Source organism: Numida meleagris, chromosome 4 (assembly GCF_002078875.1).
Source record: "Numida meleagris isolate 19003 breed g44 Domestic line chromosome 4, NumMel1.0, whole genome shotgun sequence".
Classification (NCBI taxonomy): Eukaryota; Metazoa; Chordata; class Aves; order Galliformes; family Numididae; genus Numida; species Numida meleagris.
The window spans coordinates 82920657-82939637 of NC_034412.1; the positions used below are offsets into that span (position 1 = coordinate 82920657).

An 18981-nucleotide genomic window follows, 5' to 3' on the forward strand; every position below is an offset into this window, starting at 1 on the left:
ACACCGTTTGTCATCACAGTCTAGCTTAAAGATGATTTGTGCCTTGGGAATAAGGCAATACAGGCAATTTTTCTTCTCATTAGCTATTTTATTCATATCTGCAGGGGCTGTCATAAGCATGCATTTAATAACGCTCAGCAATCTGCGTGTTAATAAATAAGGCTTCTTGAATCTATAGAATATCTTAGGAGTCATAAAGGCACTCAAAAAAAAAAAAAAAAACCCAGATTAATCTGTGATGACTTTACTGTTTTTTATTTATCACATAGGTATTTTTGCATGAATAGAAAATTCAATATTTTTCCCAGTTTTAGTTAGAAAACAAACAAACAAAAAAAAACCCTCAACTGTATAAGTTGTCCAGTTTAGACAGTGTGTTACTGAAGCAATGGGAAAGTCCAGGGAGTGAATATGTGGTTGGTTATCAGTATTAAACACCTTGAATGAATTGTGTAGCATCAGAAAAACTAGATGACTTCAGCCATCCAAGAAGTACAAGAAAATGCATTGCCTGTAGGCTGTTGCAGCTGTTATAAAACAGAAATAATTATGTAAAGGGGAGAAAAGTTCATCCACATACATTTACTAAAATGTATGTCCATGACATCATTGAAAACATGCCTGAAAGTTTTAGGGTAGTAAAGCCATTTCGTATTATAAATTTTGTCGTGCCTGCTCATATTTTCTGTAGCCTCAGAAAATCTAGGTCTACATGCACTCTCATTATCACAGTATCTGATCTTTTAAAAAAAAAATTATTTTTTATTCTAACAATATTGTTGTTAGAATACGTATCATCTGTCTTGCACATATGAGGAGCTATAGGATGGTCGAAAGTACATAAAGCCCATCAGAATGAGGGGATTCATTGCAGCCTTCAGTTAAAACTTTCAGTCTTCAACTGGAGTTCATGACTTGAGGTGCCACAGGCATCTGTGCCATCTTGGTTCAAATGTTTTGTGCGGTTTTCTTTAAGGAACATGCTCCAATAGTTTGCTGACTTGATCATGATTTAATAATGGTGGTATAAGCAAGAGAAAAACATCTAGATGAAGATTTAAATACAACTTTCTCTTATGAATATGGGTACCAGCAACATAAAAAAATACCATTAAACCTCTTGGTCAGGTTGATGAGTAGATCTGCTGTTCTTGAAGGTCTCTACCCACCTGAATTATTCTGCAGTTCTAAGAATCAGGGCAGCTATTCTTTTGTTTATTTTTGCAGCACAGTGCTGGAGATGACCAGTGATGCCTGGCTGCATCTGGCATACAAAACCCTTGCCCAGAAATGTTGATGTCTGGGTCAGTGTCCTCCTTAACCTGAGGGAATTCAAACTCTCTTGTGCTGAGGCACCATGTCCAGGTTTAAAAAATAGCCCTTTGAAGGCACACAATGTATGGGAGCCAGAAGAGAGTATGAAGAGGAGGCGGACTGTCTCCGCTGATAAGGAAGCGTGTCTGACTAAGAATTTGGGCTTCTTTTCCAATCTTGGCTCTCAGGATCCATTTTTTTTTTATTGAAGAGCCATTGAGTATCATGTTGGAGTCAAAGTACCAATGGCTGCTCTTTTTCTGTGCCCAGCTTGTACTTCTGTGTACTTAAGCCATCCAAATCTGTTAAGCAGACTTAAGATTCCATTTATTTATTCAAGACCCTCAGGTTATGTCCATCCTCATATATTGAACAGCATCCAGGGATGTTATTAGGCACCCGAACGCAATGTCTGTACTCCCTTAGAGCAGTCCCTGGCCTGCTTTTTACCCACACTGACTCTCAAATAATGCAGGGGAGCAGTTCAGAAGTTGGTGTGACATAGAGCCCATCACTGAATTGCCATTTGTATGTACTGTCTCTCGTTGCATGAGGTTTAATATCATGAATATGGGGCATTCCCTGCCAGTTGGCCATGCTGCCAGAGAACAGTGCTGGCATATTTAGTTTTTTAGGATTGCTGCAGCTTCAAGGAGTTTAAGCACAGAGGATGCCTATTCTGTCAATGTTGAACAGTGTTTGAGTACCTGCTAGGCTCACCTCATCTGCAGCAGGTGAAATGCAGGTGCCTCAGAAGGACTTTATGGATCACATTCTTGGAGTTGAGGGCTTAAAAGTAGATGCTTTTGGATCATTTTTCTTTTCTTTCTTTCTTTCTGGTGTTTCAGCGGTCACAGACCAAGTATGAGCTTGAAGACCAGATCTCCTAATTTTTTGCCTCGTATCTTTACCACTGTTTCATCCCTGACTTCTGTATTACGAAAAACACATGATGTGTGTGTCTGTTATTTCTGTATGTAGGAAAATGCTACTGTTCTCCTGCAAGCTGGGATCTCAGCTGTAATAACATTAGTTCTAGAAATGGCACTCTCTTTTTACTCCCATCCCATATACATTGCTAGTGGTGAGAGAAATACCTTTACTTGTCCTTCTGGAGGAGACCAGCAGCCTTGACTGGACGCAGGCATGTTGTGGCTAAGCTCCAAAGCACCCAACTGGTGCATTACATGTGTTCCAAGATAGGAGGGCAGTTCCCAAATGCCACAGAGAACCCCCAACTCTTGGAAATGTATATCTGGATCCACAAAACAAATCTGCAATCTGAAAAAAATGCCAACTTCTTGAATACCTCTGGTTCTTACATGCATATCTGAATAAAGTAAGAATTTACCCTGATTTCTTTTGTTAGTTTAGCAAAGTTGTGCAGTTTGCAAAGTTTAGCGGGCTTCCTCCTTTCTGAGTTGTGCTTTTCTACAGAATTGATAAGCGTTGAGTGCAGTGTTTTATGGTGGTGATATATCAGACAGAGAACACAGCTTGACTTTCAAACTCCAAGCAGGAGTTTTCAGAGCTAGCAACTAGGAAAAGGATATTTGTACATGCAAGCTGCAAGTCTTATCTGGACATCACTGTGAGATAGTAATCTTGGGACCTTATGGCATTATTTTACAGAGACACAAATGAAGTGTAACAGCAGTTGTGTGAAACTTTGCACAAATCTAGTAAAAGATCAGCTGGTTTGTTTTTAAAAGGAGGGAAGGAAGACTATTTATTTCCCCCCCCGGAGGAACTTCTACAAAGTTATTGTCCTTATCAGAAGAACACCTTTTTCCTGAATGTTATCTCTCTGACATTTGTTCTGTATAACCTAATGAGGGCAGGTGGAGCACCATGGAAATGAGTTATTGTTGATTTGATACAATTATAACTTTTGTTTCAAAGTTGGTATTTTGAGCTTTCATTTTGCCTATTGGTGACCTTGGACTATTTTATAGTCAATAATAAGAAACAAAAAAATGGCACTTCTTTTCATTGTTAGACTGCTAAGTGATTCAGTTACCTAGAGACTGTAACAGAGTTTCCATAAGTGGTTTTTCTTCTCCAAGCAGCAGAAAGCGTTGCTTTATCTCCTCTCCAACTGCCTTTTCTGCATGAGGAAGTGTTCCAGGAATCCCCCTACAACAAGGCATTTTGGCAAGAAGACAAGGGGGGATATGCTGATGTGATGCAGCAATGAGCTTCCTTCTGCCAAATGTTTAGAGGATGTTGCAAACGTGGTTGTTCACCAGTGTCAACATTATCAATGTAAGAGTTTGGTCCTCCCAAAATGGGGTGGCTGCAGTGCTGTGCTTGCAGTGAAGGCCAGGGACTGGGAAAGAGCTCAGCTATGCCCATGCTCCTCCCATGACCAACCTGTCTTCGTCTGTGTTTCCAGCACTAAACAAATAAGTGCGGGGGGCACTTGAGGCTTGCAAACATTTACTATAAAAAGTAAAGCCTGGAATTTAACCTTGTTTGTATGCAGGGGTAGCCTCTTCCCATCTTGGCATTGGAACAGAGGTATGTTAAATTCCAGGTCACACACAATGTGGGGTTTTTGAGTTCCAAGGCTCAGGGAATACTTGACACAATCTCTTGAATCCTAAATGGCTGAACATCCATGGTCAGCTTTCATGAAGCTAAAAATTTTGCCACTGCTGATGTTTTCCTGTTGCTGCTTGCTCAGTAACTTGGGGGAAAGCATTCTCTAACCTCCTACAAAGTGCTTTGAAGCAAAGAAGGAAACGGAAATGCAAAAGCAAACTACATCCACAGAGCCACTCTCTGATCCTTTGCATGTACGTTTGCTTTAATAGCAAACCCTGAAGGGAGGTGAATTCCCACTGCTGCTGTTCTGCCGGGATCCGGGGACAGCTTCTATCACATTAGGAAGAAAAGTTGCTTCAGCTCTGCCTATCAGATAAATGACCATTCTTAGGAATTCCATCAGGAAACTGCTTCTTCTAAACCACCTTCTCCTCTTCACCATACTTGGCTACTGGGAAAACTAGGAGAGTCATACACAGAGAGAAAGAAATCTAAGTGCAGTCAGAGAGAAATTTATTTTTCTCTGTTGTCATCTATCCTCGCTTTCAGCCAAGCAAATTTGGTCCCCAGCTGTTAGATCAGCTTAGTTATTAATCCCCCTACAGTCCAGCCACAGTGTGCTTTTGGAGACAGGGTGGTCCCCAAGAGCTCCTCTGAGTCTGGGCCTGAGGGCCACAAGACTCCACAGGACTATCAGGCAGCCAGTCTCTGCTCTAGAGTGACCATTTCAGGGGATCTGAGATAATCAGCTCTAATTACAGCTAAAGATAGCTTGCCTTTAACAAGCCAACACTGTTCTGGCTCAGAGAAAACCTCCGATTTTTTTCAGAAGCCAGCACATGGTTTGGCAGTCTGTATCAGTTTCTTAAGCAGCATTTGTCCCACATCACCAGTTTCAGCCACATGTTTCTGCCCGCATACTGCCTATTCCTTTGATAATTTTTCAGACAGACCAATTCCTTTGGTTGTTTTGCTGTACAGCTGCACAAACAGCTGAGCTTGTGCACCACAGGGATCAGCACAGTACTGACATTGTCACCTAAGAGAGAGCAATCTTATAGTGTAGCATCCTTTGGATTCCGTCCCTTCATGGATCTTCCACGTGGTTTCTTCTAGGCTTGCTTTCTGGAGGGAGAAAAGGGAGAGGACAGAGTCAAAGCGTATTAATGTCTTTGAAACCAGATTTTGCCACGTTAGCAGCTTATTCAGTATTTGATGAGCCATTCAGTCATAAGTTATATAGTTGGGGACAAATGCTTGCAGTCTTCTGCTTCTCAATGAGAGTTCAACTCATTTCTCCACTTAGCCAGGTTGGGGAAACAAGGGCATGCCTAGGGAATATAAAAACACTGCCAGCATTTCTCATGTTCTCCATTCTATAAACATTCGCTTACTTCATGGTGCAAATACTTTATTACTTCCTAGAAGCCAAGGCTAGAGTTCTTTTGTTGTCTACGGTACTAAGAATGAGCTTAAAAACAAGGAGCATTAAAAAGCATACTCTTGCTACTTTGCTCCTCAGTTGTGCCTGCAGAGCAATTGATCCTCATGTCTCGATCAGTTGACTCATGCCATAATTCTCTCATACATTTCCCATTCAATCTCAAAATATTTTTAATGTTTGGAAATCTCTGGCTTTATCTGTACTTTATACTTGGCCATCTCTTAGACTTCAGGAAATTTCTTAGCAAGAGTTTCCACCTTTCAGCAGAGCTGGTTCTCAAAGCTGTAAAATTCTTCATCATCAGCTCCCAGAGTGAACCCATTGTGGAAGAACAAGATAAATCAAACAACATATCCAAGGACATACTGCAGACAGTTCACAATAATAAAGTAGTAGCATTAGTCTCCAAACAGCAATTCAAAGGATCCCAGGATTAAGCAAATACTGTATATGCCAGTTCATTTGCACCATCTGCTGAAACAAGTATCAGAAGGGGACAGGATAGTAGACACATGGGACTGTGAGTTGAAATACATTTGGAAAAAGAAAACTGTTTCAGAAAGCTATGAAAACAAAAATCTGGGTGCTTATAAGTTTGCAACCAGGAGAAGTAAGGAAGAATGTTGTCATTTCATTGACCTCAGAGATTTGATTTTTTAATTTCCCACTTTTAAGAGTGGAAAGGTTGTGGAACTTATTATATACTCTGGAGTCTAGTTCAGACACATATAGGAATTTCTGTTTAACTATGGAAAACACAAGTACAGAAATTATTATATACAGAATAGGAAGTAAAGATTTTTCAAATATTTTTGGATTCTGTGAGTACACGCAATGGTTTAGATGATGGTTTAGAGGATGCAGTTGCTAACTGAAGATGTGTTGCGTCGATCAGAATGAGCGACAGGCATTTAGATCCTTTAAGCTGATCTTTGGATCAGTAACGTTACTGAGGATGTTTTCATGTAAAATGAGATCAAAAGCTAAGAAACTTGGTTTTTCAGACACTATTGTGAAATATGTGCGTTAATCAAAAGATGATACTGGGTTTATATGATGTCAAACATAGTAATATAAGGGAAAAAAGATCCCAGTATTCCAGTAGTCTGGAAAGTGCTGGTGCATCTCTCTGATATGTCATATGGCATATTAGCATATACCAACCCATTTCAACCATTGAAAATATGTGTTTCTTTTCATTGAGACTACTTAAATATTGGAAGTTACAGTTTTTCCCTTATAATGTAAATTGCTATAAGAAATGTAATTGAATTGTTACTTATTTAATTGATAATAATTACTCTTAACAGTCTGTGCCAAAGATAATGGCTGTGGAAGTCAAAAGACATTTGCACAGAAGTTTCACTTGGTGATAAATGTCTTTCTCTGTGAGATGACACACAAGAGCTACAAACACAGCCCATTCTTAGATACTTTCTGATTTAGATTCTGATTTAGATGCAGGAAAAAAACAATTCTGTGCTCTTTCCTTTAGAGTTGAATTATGGCAATATTTTGGAGCATGATTATAGAAATTAGAAGACTCCCTTAAATGCAGCCAAAAGTAGTAATTGTTTAGATACTTTCATTTGCAGTTCTTATAGTATCGGAACACCTCAAAACTACTGATAATAGCACCACTAATTCATGGCGAGGTGGTGTTAAAGGACCTAAGGCATCAGCAGAGAATAAAGTCTGGCTTTGTGTATATCATAAGCCATTATGTGTTTCTGAATTACTGCCAAGCTGAGCCCGGTGGTTTCCATTTCGCAGGGACATAACTGGTGTTTGGCAAGAGCAGAAAGTATCCTCACAGTACGCATTTTGAATTATGGAATTATTCGTTTCCTTATTATATAGATGGGACACAGAGTAGTTCAGGGAACCATTGGAAGGCCTTTCTGGATGCTACATGCTCTACCAGGAGGTTATTTTCTCTGAAAAAACAACATGAACACCACAGGAATCTTAAGGTCCCAGTAACTCTTTCCTCGTAAAACTGACTTCTCCTAACACTAGTGGTGATAATGAGAATTTGACGATTGTTCTGTGGCTTGTGTGATATTTTCAGTCCTGGCTGAAACACATTAAAAAGTTGTTTTGAAGATAGAGGATACATTACTGTGATCACACTAGCAGAAAAGTTCAAAATCTGCCCTTGCTCTCTGCAACACTGAACTGCCTGAAGAAAATTGATATGTTAGCATAGGCAAAATTACCCAAGCCACATGCTAGAAGTAAAATTCACATTGCCTTGCTTACATGAGAAGATGTAGATGGTAAATATTTCTATAAATAAATTATTGAAAGCCAAATCATAATTGTTGTTGTAGTCAGAGTTTCCAGGGACATTGTGAGAGCTCTGGAAATTGCAGCTGCACTGCCCCCAGTGGTGCCAGCAACAATGCACACTGCTTGTGCGTGTAATGTTTGGATAGTGCTGTCTGCACGCAGTCAAATTTTGGCTTCCCAACCCAGTCAAGGTCCTTTTCATCACAGAAAACAAGCAAGACTTCCCAATCACCATGGTTCTACATGCTCAGCAGTGCCCTGTCCCGTGAGGGCTGGCAGATGGGTGTCACCAGAGGGGTAGATGCACCCACTATAGGGCTGCAGGTCCATTCCCATCAGTACTGGCCCTTTGTACATGGTAACACCAAGCAGTATAAACCTAGCCTGGATAAGATGTGAGCAAAATCACAATTCTGTCAAATTAGAAGAGTGTTTGTTGTGCAAGGACTGATTTTGGTGGTAGCTAATCTCATGCAGGAGCAGAAGTGGCAGGTGATACCTTGTGTGGCAGGAAGCATACAAATACAAAAGTAATCTGTTGGATAGTTTTGAGAAAAACTTGAACTGGTCAAGTTAATTTCTACAAGAAGGGCCCTCTGCATTGCTGATGTCCAGGAACCTTCATGCCAGGGCTGCTGTACTGCTGAGCACAGCTTAGACGCACAGATATCGGCACCGGGAGCAGTGCTGCAGTGCAGTTGGTAGCACTGATACACACACTGAAGACCTTTTTCAATATTACTACTACAGAGAACTTCAAATGAACTGATGAATCTCAAAGACTCCCCAGAATACACGTTTCCTTTTCAGCTGGCAGCTCAGTTATTCGTCTAAGTAGTCTGTGGATTAAGTAATCTGACAACCACTGAAAGGTTTCTTTTGTGAAACATTTGTGTGCTATCGCTTTCTGCTTTTTCCATCTCACCTCTACAAGTAGCCCAGAAATTCAGCGCGGGTCTATCAAGCAGAGATCAGACCTGCCATCGTCCACACCAAGAGCTGGCAGCTGCATAGGAGGTGCTGGTGCACCTCAGGAACTGCAGCATGCAGGGTGCATGAAGGACCAGGGAAGGGAAAACAGAAACAGGGAGAGGGTTAACAAGATTGTGTTTTTTCCCATTTACTTTGCAGCTCACTTCTTTACATACGTGTTGGAAAGAGACAGTATGGATCTTTGTCATTGAACATCACAGAAAATTAATGTAGGAGAGGCTATGTGGACGTACAACACCACATGATCTAAGGCCATTGAACAACCCAGTATCTAATTATTAAGTTACCAGGCAGACTGGGACATCTGATTTTTCTAAGCATGTAGTGGCTGTCAGTTCCGTGCTTCACCACCTTTCCATCTCAGCAGGGGCTGGCAAGAGGCCTGTTTGTCCCCATCTGGCTGCGGACACCAGTGCTGCAGGCCGACACCCCTCCCACACAGGCACCGGGTGCCTCTCCCTAGGCCTACCTCCCCCTCCCTGCCCAGGGGTCAGCAGGGCTGCTGGGCAGTGCCAGCACCACGTGTGGTGGCCCCGTGGGCTGATGAGATGCAGACACTCTGGGACACAGGGCAGCATGTGCCAGCTTACGCCTCCCTGTCACATCCACCCACCTTAAACCTCATCCCTGTTTTGTACAGATCCTGACAGAACAGCTCCAGTATGGTGTGTACAGACAGAGAAACAGTATTGATTTTGCTGTGCCTGAATGGAATTCTTAACAGGAAAAGAAACGTAGTGTTGATTTTTTTTTCCCCCTTTGACTTTTGCGTGTGGGCTTCTGTACTTACTGCATAGGATTTGATCCATGGGAAGTACAGAGGTAGAGCTTGATTTTTAAGTTGAACACGACCCGGGCTCCGATCAGTGCAGACATAATTTCATTGTCACTAAATAATTTTGCACATGTATTTAAATGAGGTGCAAATTAACACTCTCCTTCCTTCCTGCCAATTGGAGAATCAGATGGGCAGTTTTTCTGCATTTTTCTGGGGTGGTTATCAGGAACCATACCCTCCTCTTTCAGCATTACTAAAAACATCCAGAGTGTACCTGATATGCAATTCACTGGGCCAAGGGACAGCTAGTCTTATCTGAAGTGTATCTTGATTTTTCTGAGGATGTTGCTGTGGGTGAAGTTTACTAAAATATGATTTTGAATGCAAAGGTATAATATATGCTAGTTGTGTTACTAATTATGTTCTTACAAAGACAGTTTTTAAAGCATCGTTAACACACACAGTATCAATACTTAAAAGCATCAGTGGCTGATAGTGGTAGTACAGCTTCGCTATAGTGGATGATCTATGACTGTAAGCATTAAATGCTCTCTACTTTAAAATCATTAATCCCTACTTTCTTTGAATATGTTTAATTAAAAAGTTCAATTTTCCAGTAATTGCTGTGTTTATATAACCCTGAAATGGAATTTCATTGAGGCACAAGGTCTTTTATATAAACATCCATCTGTCCACCGTGTAGCTGTGCTGGGGCAAGTTTTGTAGATTTGGTGAGAAGTGGAGAGATTACGGATGACTGTGTCCCTGTAAGAACTGTGAACTTTTGTCCTCTGTGTGAAGGCTCTGCAGGAATTTTGCTTTCATAATTTTGGTACCAAACAAGGCAACTGCGGAGTCAATAGGAGAGAATATCATGAAACAATGGATTTAGCATCTAGCAGAGTTGCTTTATTAGTTTATAAAGAAAAGCTCCTTCCTTGGTCCTTTTTTCCTATGTCAAGATTTACACTGCAAAATCTGCTTCTTATATTGTTCCTTTCTATCTGAATGCAAAATAAAGGAAACCTCAATTGCATGTAAAAAGTACATATACATGTATGCATATATGTATGTTTCAGGCTGAGAGATACTGCTAACAAAATAGAAAATATGTTGGTATTAATAAGGCTGGCATTCAGAAAGAACGAAATAAATACATGTAAGTTTGTCAGCTTATTAATCATTCCATTATAAGCGGTGTTTTTACTTTCGTTGCTCTAACATCTAACCACAGTTCATTGGCTAATGGCCAAGCTAGCTTTTGCGCTGGCACATTACCATGCGGTGCAGTTCTGTACTTCTCTTCCATTTATTAATGCTGCAGACTTCCTACAATTCAGGCTAAAAATAGAACTGGTTATGTGAAAAACACTGCATTTGTGCTTGAGCTGCAGAATAGAAACAAGAGGATTTTATGTGGACGGGGAACAGATTCATGACACAGAAGAGCTAGCTGCTTATACTCTGGAAAAAGCTTCATTTTTGCATGGTTGTAAATAAGATTAGAGTTGCTGTGTACACGTTAGTCAGAAGGATGAATCATATTTGTGATATTGCCTCAGTACGTATGAATCTTCGTGTGTATCAGTTCTATGAAGGAAAGCTGATTTCTTATACAAGGAAACCTGAAAGTAGTGCAACGTAAAAAAACAAATTTGTAACATGAAAGGCATATAGTGATGTTTTGTTTTGCAGTATAAAGAGTGTCTTCATGTGTGACACATGTTTTGAAGTATCCTCAAACAATTACACACTAAACTAAAACTTAAGCTGCACCCCTACGTTTTTGGAACTGCATTTTGGCCAGGCATAACCTCTCCTATTGTTCTGCTGTCATTATCTTGAAGGCAGCATTTGCCGTCTGCAGACCATTTCACCACAAAACCATTTCTAAACTTATTTCCAAGTTGTAATATAGCTGCTTACTAAAAACTGCCGGCATTCAAATGCAGTCCCCATGCTCTTGATCTTTTTTATAATGCTATGATTTGTTTTGGATCAGCAGCAGTTTGAACAAGACAAACAGCGTACCGGTTTCCTTCTGAACCTAAGGGAGCTGACAGGGACATAGGTGACGAGTGATAGTGGATGCATTTCATAGTCAAAATGAAAAGCAGCAAAACTGATAAGGTCTCATTGTTGCACAAATAGAAAAAGCTAACAGTTTGCATATCAGAAATATCAGGTGTTAGGATTTGACTCAGAACTGCTGAATACTAGCTTGTTTGCCTTTGGAGAAATAGAGAGGAAGGAAATGTCATGCAGCAACATCACACATGATAGTGATGGGAGATGGCAAATGGGGAAATAGACTTTTCCTATGCTGTTTCCTAAAGATACTGTTTGGGCTGACTGTGATGGTGGATTATTAAGGAATTCAGATTATTAAATATCTGCACTTGGCAAAGCATGAGAGGAACATCTCTTCAAGAGTACAACAGTCTCAGAATTCACTCTTGTTTTGTCCTTAACTCAGTACTGTGTAAGAAATAAAACTGGTGATTGTGTTAGGAGAAGAGGCAATAATAACGAAATGAGAATAAATTGTAAGCTGTATCATTTTTGAACTATCTAGAGAAAATGAAATTAAGAAAGCTTTCAAGTGTCACATGCTTTGCACCAGGCCACTGAATCAGTGAGGCGGAGCAACAACTACTGGGTAGCTGTGTCAATTCATAACCTACAATTGGATGTAGAAAAAAAAGAGATTAGTTCACAGAACAAGGCTCAGGTAAAAAGAGTTTGGTCCAAAGTACTCAGCTCAACCCCTTCGTTACCATAGACCAAGTTATCCCTCATGTAATGGTGCAACACCATCTGAATACAACATAGGCTGAAATCAATGAATCATTCCTATTTACAATAAAGTTTATTTTTGTCCTGACAAGCTCTCTGAGATTGATACTCACTACTATACCAAGTGCAATATAAAGGATCCTATAATGCAGTCAGCTTGATGTGCTTTTGTGATACAATTTAACACTAATGTTAAATTAAATTACAAAGATAAATTTTGTGGACTCTTAAAACATTTCAGAACTCAGTTCTAATTGGAGATGTGGAAGATACAAATCCTGCCTATCGATCATTTAATATACAAATTGTTGGGAGAGAAGATTCACACAATATGATAATCTGTACAAGACTTTTTGTTATGATACAGGCTTGTGATGTGATGTATTGATCCCTTCCTGCAGTTGGGATGTCTGCTCAAGGAGAAGGCTCGGGCAGGTTGACCTCACTGTGGAAAACACCAGCCAATTTATATAATTTGGGTGAGGCCAGATTCCACCAGGGGGTCCATAGCAAAGAGGTAATTAATTATTCAAATTCTGAGTTTTCACAGCCTTCAGACTAAGCCTGTCAAGTGGAAGATGAGACTTCTGCTGCAGGTTCTTTTGTTTTCATTAGCTGGACTACAGCAGCTGGATGCAGTTTGCCTCTGCCATTGGGATTCTGGTAATACACACTCATGGTATGGAAACCAGCTGCCCTTACTCAGCCTGATTTGCCAGCAAGGAGAAAACAAACCTGATAACCTTCTGAACAGTGAAGTAGAAAGAGACGTGACTTCATCTGGCACAAACAATATTAAAATTTCACGGAACTAGTATGCTGCCATTGAAGGAAAGGTTTTTGAGAACATCTCCCCATTGTTTAGAGGGTGAACAGAAAAAAAAGACATTTACTGAAAGGACATCGTTTTAATGGCTGTGTAATGAGAGAAAGGGGGAATAAAATTTGCAAAAGTCGGTTGCAAAATATCCAAAAAATACAAATTTATTGAAATCAGTATTAAAAGAAAGTAGCATAAATATGAACAACAAAGCCCCTCACTAAACCCATAAACTACCGATCCATAAGCTATTAATCAAAATGGAAAACTTAAGCAAAATATCAGAGAAAGTAATAAGAGCCTCATTTACCAGAAGTTTGAGGGGAAATAGCAATGACTGGTAGGCCTTAAACAGTTATTTTAGTGCTTAGGAGTACTGCAAAACAGACTTCATTCCAGCACATACTGATAAGGTGATCATGCTGCCAAGGAGGTAACTAAATAAGGCAGATGTCAAGCTCGTCTCCACAAATGCAGCTCTAGCTACTGCCACACAGAAGGACAGAATTAATGGCCAGGAGGGCTGGCAGTTACCATAGTCACCTGCACTGCTGTGGGGTGCTCGGAGGAGAAGGCCGTGATGGAAGCTGCTAGCTGATGGATATGTTAGAAAAGAGAGGAAAGGAGAGAGAGAGAAATGAAATTGGGCTCCAGCACACTGATGAGAATTAGCTGCAGCGCTGGGCGTAGCTGTGCACTGTTGCTGTGTGCTACTTGCACGTAGTATTTGTCTGGAGAAATACTTTTTTGTTAAGCTTAGCCTTACCTGAAATGAATGCTGCTTCTTTCCATTCTCACTGTTGCTGGGAATTGAAATGGCTGCAGATAAAGAGCAGTGTAAAAACATGATGAGCTATGTAGCTTGGGAGCAATTGAGCAGCTGAACACTGCATTATTGAGAAATCATTCGCTACCTCTGGGTGTTAGTGAGAAACTGGAGAGTCCTAGACTGGCATTCAGGGCAGAGCGTAGGATGAATAAACATTACTGATGCTGAGTATTTACTAGCGAAATGCAGTATGGAGCTTCTGGAGTTGCATGTCATCCCACTGCATCTTGCAGAGTTAGCAGGACACAGAGAAATCACAAATTCCAGAAGCTCTGTGGCAGAATTGATCTTATATTGTTTTCTAAATAACTAAATTATCAATGAAATGAATGACATTTTGCTTAACGTGCACCAGGCAATCTGCATAGCAAAACAGCCATATTTTCAAGTGACAACACATGAGAACCATTTAAATATATATCAGATATATCAGTAGTCCTCAAGGGACTTGTAGATCACTACATGAAACTGTTATTTTCATGTGCATACCTTACTGTTGCCAAATTACTCCTGGCTTGGTATTTTCCTTCTTATCTACTTGAGATAGGAATCTCTTTAGAATGAGAGCCTCAGTAGTTTGTAAGATAGTCCTGTATATCTCTGGCTTTTTATAAATAATAAATAATAAGCCCTAGATGCTAATGATCATTAATATTGCAAGCGTTAAGCTGGAAATTCTAACTCCTAGTTTCTTAGGTAATTGCAAGTATAAATATTTCTTGACTCAGCATGGTGAGCAGTCACAAAATATGGAACCTTACCCTGTGTGGAGTGATGGCTATTAAGTATATCCCAGACCCAGTAAATCTCAGGCTATGGAACTTGTCCCAGAATCTGCTCCTTCTACAGAACTGTGCTGCAGAAACTCGTCCCACATTTTTTAAAACTAACACAAAATATCCACTCCATATGGTTTTGGAGACATACTTAAAATGTTAGCCAAGTTCAAGCTGATGCAGTTCTGTCTTGCAGAGCTCCGAACTAGTATAAAACAATTTCTTTGAGAGGTTCAATCACGTTCATGACTATGAGTTTTTAAGTCAAAGCCTAAAGAAATTTCAGAGACAAACCAATACATTGCTATCTGTTTAAAGTAAGTGTATTTAATTTAGGAGTAAATACAGTATATGTTCCTATACCGTATTTACAAGCATTTTTTTGCCACATGAATATAAAAAATTCGTATTGTTCCTTACCTATGTAGCAGAACCAAGGACTTTCATCTGCTTATACACTGCCAATTTAAGAATCTTTGGAACTGAAGGATTTGGAAAAATTGAGAGAACAGTAGTCACAATAAACAAGTCAGGGAACAGCCTACAGTATGGGACTGTTTAAGCTGTTGGAGTTGAGAGCTGCCTCTTCATTCTGGCCCAAGGAGGTATCATCGCTAAAATAAATGGATTTTGACTGGATTTTAAATAGCCAGGTTCAATGAACTACTTTTATAAGTTAGATCAAAGTGGCTACTGAATTTGCTTCTTGCCACGTTAAGTTCTGCAAAATCTAAGAGTTGGCAATTTATTTAGCAAAGCTTGAAATGTACTACACAGTAATCACAGAATGAAAATTTCTTATTAGGTTGCACGTCTCAGCAGGAGTGTATCTGCCCTCTTCAAAAAGTGAAAGCAGGTAGCAAGAGTGATGGGAATCTCAGAAACACTTATTTTGGCTTAAGATGTATCATGTAGGGAAGGAGCACGCGTGTAGTTGATCCACTGAAATGCACTGATGGAAGAGACTTAAATTTGTCTTGACATTCTGGGCAGGAGCTTAGAACAAAGCAAAAGCAATCCCCTCCAGAAAAACAAGTATGTTAAAAAAAAAAAAAAAAAACAGAAAAACTCTTTTGGTTCATTTAAAAAAAAAAATCCAAGCATTTCTTTTTTACATCTCCACGTTTTTAATGGAAATAGTTTTTAAGATGAAAATGTTCTGTATTCACATGTGATTCTTAAAAAACACAAGCTATTTTTGGCAGTGCATTGTAAGCCGGCCAGTGAAAGAAGCAGCAATATGTTCCTAGGAAATTTTCATTCCTCCTTCTGTTCTGCAGGGGAATGATGCTTCCATATACTTTGAAAAGTAAGCATGAGCAGAGAAATTTAAACTCAGCTATAAGCTTTCCCTATTTCTAACTCTGAAGAATGAACCATATTCAGGACTGCAGCAAAGCATTATTGTTTCAGTGCCATACTGCTGGGAGTGCAGAGTACAGTGCCTTGGCATCGCTCCTGGAAGTCAGACCTTCAGGTACAGCTCTTCCACAGCGGCTGAAAAAACACCCATTGTGTGTCCCTTCCTCACTGCAGCTGTATCAGTAACTTGTCATGGACCTCCGAAAATCTGTGTGTGTGGTAATCCATAAAACAGCATGCAAAGATATTTCAGTTCTTTTCAGAAGTTCTGTCCCAGTGAAGTCAGTGGGACCTTTCCCACGGAAATACACTGGGGCCAGAATGTCATTGGCAGCGTTAACTGGAGCTGTTCTCTTTAGAACATGTATAGGGTATGCAGAGGAAAGATTGCATCTCAGCATAGAAAGAAGATACCACTGTGCTCAGCATTGTTAGTTAAGAACTCCATATCTCATGGAGGAGAAAAAAATGAGCTCTGAAAGAAAGCACTTAACCCCTTCAAGGCTGCAGCATCTGTTCCAGGTGTACTTTCCCTGTCAACATCCTACCTGAACGTTAGACAGTGACTAATACTCCCATTGAAATTTATTTTGTCACTTTTATGACGGGTTGTAAATCTCTGTGAGCTTTGGCTATTCAACAGTTTCCATAGTTTTTGAGTGATTAATACAGGCATTAAACCAGGAGAAGTTTCAAGCATCAAAGAGTTAAAACTAAATTTCATTAAAACTTCAGCGAAAGCTTTCGTTGCTGTGAGGTTCCTCAGTGGTTCGACTCAAGAATGCTCAGATTAATTTATCATTCATTAACGTTTTTGAATGTCATCAACACGAAATTTTAGATAATTCTATTTCTTTACTTGTGGCTAGTGAAACTTTTGCTTTATATGGGCAAAACTGCTAACGATGGGAAGATACCGTTCTCAAAAATTGCTGCTTTTGGTAGACTTCGGGCTCACTGGGTGTCCAGCACCAAATGTGTTTACTTCTTTGAAGAAACTGGCGTGGTGATTATGTCAGTCTCACCACGCAAATATTGCAAGACTCAAGTCTGAATTCTCTTTAAAATGCAAAAGGCATTGAACGACTGAAACGATGCAGTTCTTTTGTGCTCCGTAGCTTGTGTGGAGGGGGAGAGCTTGTTAGCTGGGTCAGCTCTGCCACCTGCAGCTCAGAGCTGGCAGAACCACAGCATCTTCACCAGAAGTGTGTCAGACCTTCACTGTAACAATTAGAAAAATTCTGGTGGAGACGAGAGGTTTCCCTGGGAGGGTATACAGAAATTAAAGTAGTGATAGGATACGTAAGCTTATGTATGCCACACTGAAGTAAGGTGAAAGAGAGCTTCCATGCGGGTCTTTCTGCTAATCCTCACTGCTATCTGGACAGACATCACTTCTCAGAATAGAATAGAAAGACAACATCAGAACAAAATTCCTAAAGCCAAATACACTCTCGGTGTGGCTGGAGTGATCTCAGAGCTGAATCTGGCCCCTTACGTACACAGGCAGATTTTGGCTCTGCTGATAACTGAAGCACTACAGGAAATTACGTGTGGATCCATATTCTCAGAACCCTCTGACTCCTGTCTGCAGTGCCTCTGGTATCTCCTCATATAACTCCCTTCCTAAAATGCACTGCTTTCTGAAACCTATAAATTCTAGTCTTCTCCTCTAAAAAAAAAAAAAAAAGTCATTACAAAAATAAAATAAATCAAATCCTTCCAGATGTGTGCTTTACTAATGCAAAAAGCCATGTGCTTTATTATGTTCCCTACTTTCACTTCCCTGAGCCCCAAGGGTATAACATTACCATTTTCTCAAGCTGGATCCGAGCCCTGTAATTGATGAATTGTCCGTAGGATCCATATGGAACTCTACCAAAGTCACTGACACTCCATACAACACCAAAATGTGTGCATATGTGTCCCAGTGTATGCCGGGCACCCAAGAGCATAAACTTTCCATGCCAGTGACTTCTCTCACTTTAAAGTGCTGTGGTCCTCTGTAGGAGCGAATCCTGCCCACAACTATTCACAATGAAACTGCCATGGCTCTTCAGCAATGGTCAGATATCACAGTGATGAGTTCAAATAACAAAGTGTGACTGGAAACTAACTCTAATCATTTGGGGTTATTAGGAGTCATGTTGAGTTATTTCAGTGTCTTCTAGCACTGCAGAGGGAAAGTGTATTCTCTACTATGATCTTTGTTCTTACAAATGTATTTCAAAAGCTATTAAGGAGGATATCTTTTCTTTTAACCTTAGACTTACTTCCATTGCCCAGGCACTAAAGACAGCATCTAGAGCCTGAAACATCCACACAGAGCCTTGTGTCTTTCTTGGACAGCAGGAGAGATCAGCTGAATCAGATCCAGCATCACCTATGGCATTTCAGCTGGCACTAGACCCTGTGTGCAGGCAAATGAGCCCCACCTTTTGTATTTTCTAGGTGTGGAGCATGGAAATGTCTAACTGTGTCTTGTCAAGCATTGCTATTAAAGGTTCTGGGTCCCTGGAAATGTAGAAATTATTCCTGTGATCATACATTGTCACTGCACTGAAGTCTTTAAGTCTGTAGGGTATTTTCCTGGGTGACTGGTTCTGAGCTGTGCAGAAAATGCTTGCAGAAGAGATTGGTTTTGTTGATGTTCAAAATATTATTATTATAGTGCTAGAGTAAAGGATTGTACATTTTAATATTATCCAGTCCTTGAAAAATGTTAAAATAGATATTTTGAAAAGGAGTCTCACAGTGAGATGGGGCGATATGTGGGGAATAGGCAGTCAAAGCCTCAGGCTTCTTCTGTATGCAAATGAATGTAGGAGTATGTAAAACATTTTGTTAGCTTTGTTTTAAGAAGTCACTATGTAAAACGATACAGTCAGACCAGTCTGCCAGCTTCCCTGCTCACCAGCAGCTGGACGTGGCAGGCAGTAGAGCTCAGGACATTGTCCTGGGCAAGTGTCCCTGCTGGAGCAGGGGTTGGGTCCAGTGACCTCTCAAGGTCCCTTCCAATCTTAGCTATCC

General features: G+C 40.2%; 1 protein-coding gene and 1 long non-coding RNA gene across 10 annotated transcripts in view; one reads left to right on the forward strand and one right to left on the reverse strand.

Annotated features, from left to right (window-relative positions):
- Positions 1 to 18981, forward strand: part of LDB2 (LIM domain binding 2) — a 209839-nt gene that overhangs the window by 176121 nt on the left and 14737 nt on the right. The gene's annotated exons all lie outside the window — the stretch shown is intronic.
- Positions 1413 to 9233, reverse strand: LOC110398021. The gene is made up of 3 exons (XR_002438150.1): positions 8878 to 9233; positions 8523 to 8634; positions 1413 to 4986 (listed from the first exon to the last, which is right to left on the reverse strand). It is a non-coding gene; the product is annotated as an uncharacterized LOC110398021 (long non-coding RNA).